Source organism: Lasioglossum baleicum, chromosome 2 (assembly GCF_051020765.1).
Source record: "Lasioglossum baleicum chromosome 2, iyLasBale1, whole genome shotgun sequence".
NCBI classification, from domain to species: Eukaryota; Metazoa; Arthropoda; class Insecta; order Hymenoptera; family Halictidae; genus Lasioglossum; species Lasioglossum baleicum.
In genome coordinates, this window is record NC_134930.1 from 12,906,336 (window position 1) to 12,919,525 (window position 13,190).

Sequence of the window (13,190 nt, forward strand, 5' to 3'; positions counted from 1 at the left end):
GAAACTTCGATCTGCATCCACGCCGGGTACAAATCTACTGGATCACATACCAAATACATCATAATTCGTAGGAGAAAGGTAATAATTTTGAGTCCGGTAAAGTAAAGTTTATATTTATCTGTAAACAAAATTACGGAATTTCTGTTCTCAGATTCATTTACCGACGATAAACTTAAGATATGTGCTTCAATTAAAAATGTGCACGGCCCGACGGAGATCTTCGGCAAGGAAACTATATTATTATATGAGTTTTATGATAGTAAATTGCTCTGGAATTGCGGAATTTGCTGTCGTTCAATTACGCATCGGTAATATTATTCAATTGCGACACATTTCACGGAAAGTGAGGATAACAGTGTCGTAAATATTACTAATTGCGCGTTATGGTGAATAACAGGTAATTTTAGCAGCCACCATTGGCATAAGCAGTGTAAACAGCTTCATAGGTTCGAGCGTGGATGGATACTACATGGTGCTGTAGCATGCATCACGCATAAACCAGTTGTAACACGTACATCCTGGGCAATCTGAAATCCTGACACGGCGCGTTCAATGAGGAATAAACTCATTTACGGATGCTTGATCGTGATGAAGAGCGCTCCATTTATTTCCCCGAAGGAAACGCTCCTTTTTCCTTTTTCGTTTCTTTTTTACGTTGTTTTCGTGGCGCGTTCTCGCGTAAACTATTACTCGCATTCCTCCGGTGAAACGAAACACGGGGTAACCGAGGGAAAAGAGGAGGGGGACGCTGGCGACAAGGATGAAATTATGATTCCAAATGCATTAACCGAAGTATCATTGCAATAGTTGTACCGGCAACTAATTACACCACACACTAAAAGCATCCGCTTAATGATATTGAACAGGTGTAGGTAATGGTAATTGTGCACCGCGGCGAGGGTTTCGAAGACTTTATTACAAGCGCAAGCGGACTTAATCAGTACTAATCAGTCCTATCAAAGAGCAAATAACACATTATAATATTGAATATACTAATTTATTTTAATTTGATTCAATCGACGCGCATGCTTGATAGATGTATTCGAGACTTATTAAAATTAGCATGGATTGAAAAGATGTAGGAAAAAGGTCGTCCTTTTTGATAGTATAAATTACATTTTATCAAGTAATGATCAATTGCCAACAGAAGATTTCAATGAATTTAATCGATAAAAACTGTTCTTATTGTGAGCCTGTTTTGAGTACTCAATTTATGGCAATTAAACTAAATGAATAGCTGTTGCATCGGAGATATCAGAAAGACTGATGTGTCTACACGAAGTATCGTTAAAAAGTAAAATTTTAAAAATTAGTAATTAGATCTGTGAACGATCCTACGCATCGTCAATTATACGTATATCTATCAAAATCGCCCGTTGTCCGAGGGGTTAATGAATAATTTTGATATAAAAGGTGTTACTATTTTGGCTACAAAATTTCGTTCACGTGTACTATGCTTGCGTGTACTTTGTACTCAAACTATAGTTTCCATTCGAGGAAAGAGATTTGCACGCGAGAAGAAAGATTCATCTGCTGGACGGTTTTTTGCGGGATTCTTTTTGTTTGTTCAACACGGTTAAGCCGGTACATGAATATCAAGGATATTCATATTAGAACGATGTACATAGTGACTAGTCACTCCGTCGATTATTGAGGACGGTCGAACTGAATTATTCGAGGCAGTATTCGTTGCGTGTCAGATACAATAAAACCGGGCGTGGTGAGAAGAATGAACCCGATTGAATACTAGTGAAACCTGCGTCCGTATCTATTATTGCCTATTATCGCCAATCAATCGGTAGGAAATTAATAAAGCGATTTGTCGGCTGAACGGTTGATCGCTCCAATTCAGAGTGACTTCTATCTTATGACGTCGCATAATTCGACAATGGTAACCCTCAGACCATTCGCGCCGATAGTAGATCCTCGAACCTCATAGACACAGCCAAACTATAATCAAATTATAACGCACCATCATCTTGGCTATCCCGAAAAACAAATCGGACACGCAGTGGATCAAAATAATATTGGCACAGTTTCTAAAGGACTATATGACCTGGATTCTGTTTGAGAAGTTCGAACAATTACATTTACTACATGAGACGACGAAAATGTTGCAATTTGTCGGAGTTACAGAGAAAATACTAAAAGTTGTTTACCAGTTTTTCACGTGAGCCTACATTAAAAATTTAAAAAATCCATTCTGTAGATATCTATTAATTGTACATATTTTGAAAATTTTCTCAAAATCTGTTGATCCGGGAAAAAATGACAGGCATTGAAAAATGTCAGAATCCTTACATTTATTACCAGATTGCGGATTTTATGCATTTATGACAATAATGAGTAGGTGTAATTCAAAACAGGAAAAAGATTAAAAGAAAACAATGCCAATGTACTATTTTTAACATGTAAAAATCATTAATAAGGAAAATTAATTTTTACTTAGCTCGTATAGCTTGCAATTGATGTATTACAATTTTATTTTGCATAAAAATCCGCAGTCTATTTATTACAAATCGTGAAAAGCTGCAATTTTCACCGTGTTTAAACCACTGTAGCTTATTACAACATTGACCGATTTCTCCAAAGTTCTAAAATACCCCCTTAAAAACGAAGGAACCTTCTACTTGGTTTCTGTTTCTTGATACAATTTTTATTTTCCATAGAGATCCCGAGTTTAACACGCAGAGTCACAGCGGTGGTGTAAATGGTGTACGTTCTGAGACAAGTGATTCAAAATGGCAGCTATAAATTCCACGAAACCGAGTCGCGAGTTTCGGAGGCATGCAAATCACGTAATACGGGAAAGAGCGTTAGGTTTCGATTGGTCGGAGGGTTCGCGCATATTTCGGCTGGCCAGTCACGTGGCTGAGGTCTGAGAGCGGAGACATGGTGCTCGGTTCTCAGTATCCAGGATAGGCTTGGCTAATCGCTCGTAAATACGCAGCCGATGCCTCGTGTTGCCTCGCGTATTCGTAACCCATAAAGTGCGCTTGACTAGAATTTCAACCAGCCGAGTCGTCGAGACGACCTAATGTTGCAATCTTATCAACCCACGGGCACGACTGTCAAAGGGCTGTGCCAGAAATCGATACGCAACACGTGCTCGCACCTCCCGAGCACTTTATGCTAAACGATACACTATTATTTTACGTTGATCATTGGAAAAGTTCGCGGCTTCATCCGTAGATAACAATAATATTTAAGATTTCAAGTTAATTTAAAGAGAACTACGTCGCTAGCCGCGGTGAAATGGATAAATTCATCGTGCCATAATTAAGTTTCTCGTATAGAAAAAAAGCATTTAATGCCTAAAGAAATTTTTAATGAAATGTTTTTGATTTAAAATGGAAACCGGCTGGGATTACAAGGACTACGACATGCGAGTGATCCTATGCCGATTCACGAATGGTATAAAGGCACCGTGACGTCATAGGTGTCCACGGTTTCCATCTGCCAGCTCCTTAATTTTGAACGACAGTGAACGGCGCCTGGGCAGTTCCCCGAGACAAAGATGTGGGCGTCTTTATCGATGCAATAATATACCGTGAGCTAGTTCGGGTCCGCTGCTAACCCGACGCGCGAGAAAAGAACCTTTTAGCTCGTGTCAAGGTGTAGTCCCGCCGAGGGAATGATAGAACAGCCGCGACAAAAACCGGCAGTTTCGTGTCCTTGCGGTACACCTTGGGCCTCGAGGGCAGGATAACAGCGTTTCTCGGTAAGACCGGTACTGGCAAAGGCCCTGGATCTCGGCCCACGTACCGGCTCACTGTCGTCTACCAACACCTACCTCATCCTTCTAGCCAGCAAGCGCACCAGGAAGAACACTTTCTTCGGCCACGCTCGTCGGAACTGCGATCGGATACCACGCCTGATTCGATTATAGACTTCCATCGACCTGTTAACGTTTCGTCCGTGGACAACTCTAATATCCACGGTTTACGAGCAAACTCCGTACCATTTTAAGGATTTACGACAAACAAGAGTAAATCAAATACCTCTACGATTAGAACCTTTTTCATACGATTTTTATGGTAATATGTACTCGAAAGAAAGAAGAATACATTGACCCACATGCGATATAAATAGCTAATAATTTGTACTGGCTACTAGAAAATTCGACGTTGAATGGAACGTTTACAACTCTGGGTTAGAATGGAGCCAAGATCCGCCATCCGAGGGTGAACCGCGTTGCAGGAGGGTTGAGTATAGCCGCTCTTCCAGAAGATTTAAGGTCCTGTCAGCTCTATGACGGTGCTAGCTCTAGTGCGTACTCAAAAGCCCGACTCCACCGGGAGATTTAAGGTCCTGTCAGGCTCTATGACGCGACTGGCTTTTGAGGTAAACTTTATATTCGCGTTTCGGCGTTATCTGGGACGCGATCTGACGTCCGGTGTATCGTCGGACACGCGCGTGCAGACTCAGAGCAGGGAGGAGACACGAGCAGGCCCGGCCAGGCCCGAGAAGTGGTGCAGAGCAAGTGATGCATGGACGCGTAGCAGTGTGTCCCCGGTATTCTTAAAGTGCGCTATTTATACCCCTGACTGCATGGGCTGAAAGAACGGGCGAGGAGCGGGTTCCTCAATAAGGCAGCAGGTAGGCCGTACAGTGATTCAGAGCCGATTTTTCCAGCTGGACCAGACGGTGGCTCGGCTTCACCGTCTGCGTCCGCAATTCCATCTCGTCTGTCTCTTCCCACCCTCTACCGGGCTGCCCTCCGATCCTCTTCTCTACCTCTTCTGCCTCTACCACCTTCTCTGGTCGGGTTCCCGTCACTCCTCCCAACCTCCGGGGCAACCTTCTCCCCTTCTTTTTCGCGCATCTTTCATGCAGCTAATCCCGAATCATGGATCTTGTTGTCACCTTGATCTCTCACGATCGTCTCGTCTCGTCTCGTTCGCCGGCCGGGGGAGATCCTTTAAAGGTGAACCGGGATAAGACGCACGCACGGCCGCGCGTGCTTGCTTGCTTGCTCGCTTACTTGCTTGTCCGTATGATCGCTCGCGCGAGCGCGCACGTCGCGCCGAGGAAATTAAACCGCGTCTGATTAAAACCTGCCGCATCCACTTGGCTCGACAAGCGCACCGCTTGGCGCCCCGTTTTTGCTCGCGGATTTTTGGCGCCGCCGCTCTGATCGAACGGTTGCGCACCAAGTTCGATCAATGATGTCTCGGGGCGAAGCTGTTTAACACTGCCGAAGTGAAATTGACTGGTTCCTAATTTGTTCCTTCGCAATTAGTGAAATTATACAAATGTTTTGATGTTGTTTCTTTTGGTAGAGGCGGTCACGACAATCATACTGATCAAGAATCATCGTGGCTGTTTCGTTTTAGTCCATTCTGAGATTTCGTATTCATTGAAATAGAAAGGAATAATTGAAACTATATAAAAAATTCTTCTATATGACAAAAGAATAGCTAATTGAAGGAGTAGAAAATGGTCAATCACTCTTGAACAGGCCGCTCTATGTATTCGCCGTATAGATTTGACGCGACTGCAAATAAACAGTATCAAATTTCGATATATTCCTGTAACCCGGTATCTACCTGTAGGCCGGTAAGGGTAAGTATACGCATCAGCAGCAAGAATTAGCGGAGTGTCTATTACCGCGAATCCCTGTTCCCGGATAACGAGTATGAACGTTCCCGTAAAATGCAATCGTTGCATAGTTTGCGCCGCGTTCTTAAAGGTTTCGCATTCTCGGCTAAACCTGCGGAACGCCGTAAAGCGTTATCAAGTGCAGAGATTTCGCTCGGTGTACCGTTATCTCATTAGGCGAATTACCGAGGAGCCTCGAATGTTTATCGGCGGCCCGATCGAGCTAATGATAGCCGATACTGACGACTGCTTGGCAAACCGAGAACACCTCGGGCTGCGTGGGCGTTGGGCACCTCAATTAACATTGGAATGGCATTGCCGTCGATTTCACGTGGGCGTTCGGTATCCGAGACACGTATCCTTTCGTACGTTTCACTGTCGTCGCCGGTGCTGCAAGTGGCACCCGGCTCCCTGATTTGTCCGCCTTGATTCCTCGGGTTTTGTTTCTGCCGATCGATCCACTAAATTTGCAAAATCATCTGCGGAACACAACCGCGCGTCCACGTCCTCGTTACTTCTACCCAGCTCTGCCAGATGCTGCTGCCCATTCTTTCCAAAGGCAATATCCTATATTTAACCCTAGACTGGTAAAATTCCTGTACACTAAGTTTTACTACTATAGTGGGATATACAGACACAGTACGGTGTGGCCTACACATCAAATTGACATACAATTTGGGGCTAAAAATAAAATTTTTAAATAATTGTGAAAATGATTAGCTAACCCAGAGCTAACGAATGATGGACTTATAGTGACAATTATTATAGTCATAATATATTAAATATATTATAGTCATAATGATGGACCATAGCAGCAGGAGTCCAAAATTTGTTTTGAAATTTTTTGGTCTCACTCCCCTTGTAAGAGTTGGTAAGAAAATGACATGTGCAAAGTTCGGAGGCAAATCAACAAAGTCAAGGACTGCGAAAAATTCTAGTCAAATATTCTCCCGAGAACTACCTCTCGCAGAAATCTCATCAAAATTGGTGTATATCTTCTTCATTGATTTAAGACGGTGTCACTAACAATAAGTAAATTGATATAAATTCACTAGGAGCAAGGTAATATTAATCCTGTAAACTGTAAGTGATTGGTAACGATGTCACAGTGGTTCGAAATAACGTAGGATAATTGTTCGACTAGAACAAATTCATTTGCGTACACGCGAATCCCATACAGCGATTTTTATCTCGGCGAGGGGCTGGGAAAATAAAATTTCATCCTGTTCGCGCAATATTCAATCTCCCCTTGTATTTCGTTTTATCTGTTTTCTCGTATCCCAGCCTACATAACCGAGAAAGCAAAAGTATTTAATGAGTGGGTACAGCGTTTTCTGTTGTCAACTTCAAGCAAGTGTTGATACCGGTTACGAGGCTAATAATTGTAGGTTTTCATGGCTGGTGATGGAAGAAAGGAGATGTTGCTTTTGCTTACTTCAATGTACTTCTTCATTAACAGTGCCCGCGGAACGTTGGCATTCAGCTGCGGTTCGGTCAGTTTAATTCGAAACTTCGTTTATAAAAGGTTCACCTCTCTTGCGAATCGTTATGCACACATGCCTGGCTACGTTCACTGCATTAGGCGCACTATTGATTGTATTATCGGCCCGTTGTCACTTAATCGATCACATAACATTTTTCTACTAATGGATTCCCATCAAATTCTTTGCGCACTCTTTGAGAAGAACAAAATTCGAGATTAGGAGAAAAGTGTTACAAGATTGATCATGTATGATGCATGTACATTATGATTTAGTAACGTTTATTACACACACACAAAACTAGAAACGTTACTTGTATCATTGAATAGAATGAATAGTTGATGTTATTTATTAATATACAATAATTGCAATAATTAGTGATATCAACTATTAAAAAAGTGAATACGAAACCGCAAAATGATAGTTATTTAATTATAATTTAAATTTTGTTTATAATAACAGCTATTCGAAGTAAAGGGTCTTCACAAGTGTCCTGTGACTTTATCACGGCAATACGATTCCATGGAGTATCATTTTATGCTATTTTTCTACGAAGTGTTAGTAAGAAAGTGACCAATGGCAATTTTATGGAGCGTTTTTCCGTAATTGTCGTACGCTCATCCTTACTCGGCCACCATGGAGGTGGAGGAACGGCTAATCTGGCTGCTGCATACGGTGTGTACATTTACGAGAAACCCCAAGACGGCAACAGCAAATCGCAACTGACCGTGGAAGAGTGTAAGATTTATGATACGTCGCTGTCATTGAGGTACAGGAAGAACTCCGAGTCTGTTTTCCTGGCTCGGAATGAAGCAATAACCGAACGCTATAATGAGGCGCAGAAAATGCCTACCGAAAACGTTGTCCCCAAAATAGCGAAGAAGTTGCATCTGTATCGATAATCTCGACTAAATGAAAGTGTAGTTACTGTAGTTACAACGAAATACTTTAATTATGTACGTTACATAATATCAGTACCTTGCACTTTTCACTTCGCTTATTATTTAACATTTGATGCACAATACAAGTCTCTAAGGAAGCTATTCTTAATATTTTCAAAAATCCTTCTCTACAAATGGTTAACTCGTTGACCACCGTGTTACCCATGAGTGAGGACATTATTTGTCCACATTTAAAAATGAAACGTGTCAATAACGAGCCATTTTCGAACGGCGGTAGACCGTGGATATTGAATTCGCAGATAAGAGGGTTCCGCTGTATTTCTATCGGCGGCGGTGGCGGATAGACCAGATACTCATTCGGCGCGGCGATTACTCGTCCGTTGAACAGAAGAGCCGATGGAACGAGGTAGCTATCCGGTAGGCGAGTGAGCAAGAGAGTAAGCGAGCGGGCTCCTTCCGTCCGGCGCACGGTGCGGATCGTCCTGAAAAATCTATCGGCTCGGGAGAGGATATCCGATCGTTCGCGGGATCGTTTGCAGACCGCTTACACCGACAGATGGGATTATCTGATCTTGAATCTAGCCAGGACGGCTCGGCCGCGTATAATTGCCATCGCCGAGCGAACGAGCGTAGCTTGGTGAGCGCTAGAGAGAAGAGCCCTTCTTTTTCTACCCACGGTTCGTTGGCTGGCCATGCTGCTGGCCCATCTCTCCGTGCGGCCTGGCGTTCGTTGGCTGGCCAGCCGGCTGAGTCCGTTCGTACCTCGGCCCAGTCGGCCCGCGGAGAGCAGTCGTTGCTGCTTCTGTCGTCGTCGGTTGCTGCTCGGGCTGCTTCCATGCCGCCTAGCCTACCTGCTGGCCAAGCCGGCCCGGCTCGACTCAGCTCGACTCGGCTGGACTCACCAGCTCGACTCAGCCCGACTCGGCTCGTTCCCCGAGCGGAGTCAAGGCTGTGAACTGGGAATGTGCGTGCAACTATGCTACCTAGACCTTTTATTCCTCGTGGTATCCGCCGCCTTCCCTTACCGTGGCTTATACGCGTCGGCAACGGCCGTCTAGTAGTGCGTCCGCATGAATCTACGCCTGGCCTCTCCTCCCCACCCTGTCGCTACAACCCCCTCTCTTTATCTCTTTCTCTCCTCTCTTTCTCTCTTTCTCCGCGTCCCCCTAACTTCACTCTTTTCCTCTTTCGCCGTGTTCCTCCTCTTCCATTCTTCCATTCGTTGCTCCTTCTTCCACCGTTTGTCTCCCGTGTGTTCTCTTCGTCCTTCCCCTTCCTCCTCAACACCCCTCTCTCTCTCTTTCTCTCCGCCGCTCTCATCCCCCTTGATAACGATCTTCCACCGACCATGCCGCGCGCTGAACTTTTATAAACCCCCTGGCACCTGTCCACCCAAGTAGATAATAACGCTGCCGCGAATCCCGCACCGCAGCCTGATTGCCTGACTGTTACCTTGTCTACCTACCCTGCCTATCCGTCCCTCTCTCTGTCTGTACTTCCCATGCGATTCGTTCGCGGCCGCGGCTGTCTCTCGTCTTCGTCTTCTTCGTCGTCGTCGTCGTCTTCATCGGGTCTCCTCTTCCTTCCTTTGTCGTTTTCCTCGCCCTCTTCAACTATGCTCCTCTTTCTCTGTGTCCCTCTTCGCCGGAAAGCGACACGAAGAGACCGCGGCGGTTTCTTGCTGGTCGCCGAGGTTAGGCAAACGCTTCGAGGAATCATTGTGTCACTCTTCGCCGGCCGATTATTCCTCTCTGCCTCACCGCACCACCGCCGATGATCAAGGCGTCGCGTGGGTCGTCGCAAGGACTCTCCGAGGATATAATAAACAATAACGAAGCCGCAAATTAATCATCCAGCCGCGCCTCCCGCTCACAACCTCCTGATCTCTGACAGTCGGACGACACTTGCTCGGCCGCGATCGTTACGTCATTGGTATCTGGAACGCTGATCTTTGCGCGTTCCTGCGGTCCTGGAATGTGTGCAATACTAGAACAGGAATGTGTACGATCTGCTCTCGACGAGGAATCTTCTAATCGTTGAATAAAAATGTTTTCTTGTTGTAATTTTCGTAAAACTATCCTTGTACATGTTTTTACTGGAATAGATGAATCTTCTGGCTGTTGAGAAAAACATTTTCCTCGTTGTCATTTTGATAATTAACTATGCAAGTTTTAGAAAATGATCCACATGAAAATTCATTCACGGAAGTACAAGAATCAAATTCTAATCGTTGAATAAAACTTAAGACGTATTTTTAAGTTCTCCTAACACACTCGGATAAAAATGTTGTATAATTAATAATATTAACTATGTTTTTCGTAATTCCTTTCAATTAGAATTTTCTTGAAATTTTCTTCACACATAATTTAGTAAACTAATTCTTCTAAATTCTCGAATGGCACTCAAATCGTGTATAGTCGACTTTTAAAAAAGTTGTATGGAGACATTTCTGACTGACTACACTTCTGATTGACTACAAGTTATAAATAAAGTCGAGCCTGGGTACCGACACAGAAGCCATTCCCCCATGTAATTAGTTTGTAATTTCTTTTCTACGCCGTAAATTGAATATCCCTAAGAACAGCGATCCCGGTTGCCACGCTGCTGATTCGTTTTGTCCCGTCACAGTCTGCTACCTTCCACCTCGCCATCCCTTTAGGCAGACCAACGAGTTTACGTTTCTTCTTTCGATTCTGTTTCAGGTAAGCGTGACAGATCTCACCAGCCAGCGTGTCACCTGCAGGTTTTACGAGCGCTCGTCATCGACGAGTGTGGTGCAACCGAGTCGAATTCATCGACGACCACCAAGAGTCTTTATCCCATCATCCCGTCACGGAAAACTGTTTTCGTGGGAGCCGTGGTACAGCGAAGGCTGTTGGCAATCTCGCGAGCTCGCTTGTTAGTCTTTTGTTTGCGGTGTTTAGATGTGGGAAGACGCCGGGATGAGTTTAGGCGATTTGTCCCAGGGACTCGTTGTCGCGAAAACGCTTCCTGATGGAGCCACTGAGTAGCTTTCGGCTTGTGGGACAATCATTAATGAGAAATGGGGATTAATACTTTGCTATCAGGAATTTTAGTTATGGACTGAAGACACTACTTGTCCCTCTACTCAGAGAATCACTGTTCATAGCGTGGATTTTAATTATTTATGGTGATTAAATTATTCGTGAACAACTAGAACTATCAGGCACCAAAGAGTAGACAGGCTGTCCCACGTAACTGTCGCCACGATTTCTCGAGCACTTTCGGTAGCCAGATAAAGAAATGTTTGGAACAAAATTAATTAATGTTTAGTCTCCTACAAAATGCGATAGAAAAAATTTCAGAAAAGAAATTTGTTCATGGAAAATGAAGGTCACGACAACTTCAACGACCTTGACGTGACCTTAACAGTGAGGTCTTAACAGTGAGGAAGGCTTGAGTTGTTGATATTGGTCAAGATATTGATCTCTCGAAAGAAATATGTACAAATCAAGTCTGCCTTACTGTTAAGTAAGTAATTTGCATACTTGAAATATAAATTGAATTTGCATTGTTAATCGAAAACGAAACGAACTTTTGAGACAACTGAATACATGTACCAGACAGAAGTTAGGTGAAGTTTGGCAGAGATGAAATATATCGTCAGAGGGTGCGAAGTCCACTTTAAAGTTCAGTTAAAATCATTCACGACGCAATACATATATGCTGCATATGTAGCTCTGCCCCGACGACGCTTTTCAATTAGATCGTTCCACTTACGTATACTAGAACGTCGGATTAGAGAGATCGATCGGCTATTAGTATCTAATAGAATTCCTCTGAGGCGTGCAGGATCGCGCATCGTTACCACTTATCGATTATTTAATTGAATAAAGGGAACGGAAGCCGTTGAGACAGAGTATTCTTACAGCAAGGCCGCGTTACGTTTCATTCCGGCCGTTTAGAACGTCGACGATCGATGCTACCATACCGGCGCGTTGCGTTGGTGTGCTGGTGTTACCTCTTGTAATATTAAATTTCAATCGTGTTTCTTAACGCGTATCGAGAGAGGAATGCCGTGTTAGCATGATCGATTATACGATTAGAAAATTCTGGAATCAGATGCCACGAATCCATTATATGTATGTATCCGCAAACGGGACCGCGATCTCGTTGCGACACCCGGTGTCCCACTTTTAATGGAACATGATGTTTGAATTATCAAAATCACAGCTCATTTTTTTTGTAAATATATGCTGTACGCATATATCGTAAAAATGTATGTAAAAATGGAAATCAGCATTTTTCCGATTTTCTCGGGGTGTTTGATTTTTTACAGCCAGGATTTTCAACTCAGAGGTCCAAATTAATTTCGGTATGTATATCTGGGTATTCTATATTTGTTCGCTTTTTTTTCAGAACTTTTGCATGTGTCTAAATAGGGAAAATAACTACCCTCCCGGTCTAGAGAGTTAAAATTTGATACATGTTTTTTCTCGAGGTTCAAGAAAATTTTTGATCATCTTAGTCAGCTATATGTTTTAGCATAATATTATGTTGTTACATATGAAATATCCGATTCGTAACAATAAATTTTCTCAAAAAGAACTTATTTATTAAAGCAAGCTGCAATCACTTGCTTTTCTTGATTAAAATACTTCATAACATTTGCGTCCTGCATATGCAACGCCCCAATAGAATTCATAACGTGAACATTCGAATGCCGATAGCATTAAATTTCGCTAGGATTTCGGGTACACCCAGTAGATTAGGCAATTTAACGCCGTTCCTCGGGAGCAAATGAAAAAATTAGACTACTTCCGTCGCTCTTCTACGCGGCAGACGAGCAGCTAGACAATTAACCCGCGCGGTCCGGGGCAAGAAAAATCCGATTTGATTGATCCTTGAATGAGTGTACGATTAAAGAACGTTAATGACCCGGCCAGAAAAATGAGGAACGCAGAACGTGGGACGCGAGTCCTCGGAAACTATATAATCCACGTGCGTTCGGACACCCTTAATGGTATATCGCGGTGATCGCACGCCGCGATCTTTTACGTTCCGCGGAACGGTGAAGTGGCCGCTCTTTGTAAGAGGGAGGACTAAGTGAGCAAAGATAAAAAGCATCAAGGTCTCCATGGAATTCTACGAACGTCAAGAACCATCGGCCATGGGTGTATGACCGTTAACGAGCTGCGTTTTACCAGACTGAAAATCTCCCTCCTCCTAGCCTTTTTCTTTTTCC

General features: G+C 43.6%; 1 long non-coding RNA gene across 2 annotated transcripts in view; it reads left to right on the plus strand.

Moving 5' to 3' along the window:
• The window catches only part of LOC143216715 (uncharacterized), a 146,935-nt gene extending 136,117 nt beyond the window's left edge, over positions 1 to 10,818 (plus strand). The window contains exon 2 of one of the 2 annotated variants that reach the window (XR_013010608.1): positions 10,687 to 10,818. This is a non-coding gene — a long non-coding RNA (uncharacterized LOC143216715). The remainder of the gene's footprint in view (positions 1 to 10,686) is intronic. The other variant, XR_013010611.1, reaches the window with a different exon arrangement.
• The last annotated feature ends 2,372 nt before the right edge of the window (positions 10,819 to 13,190 follow it).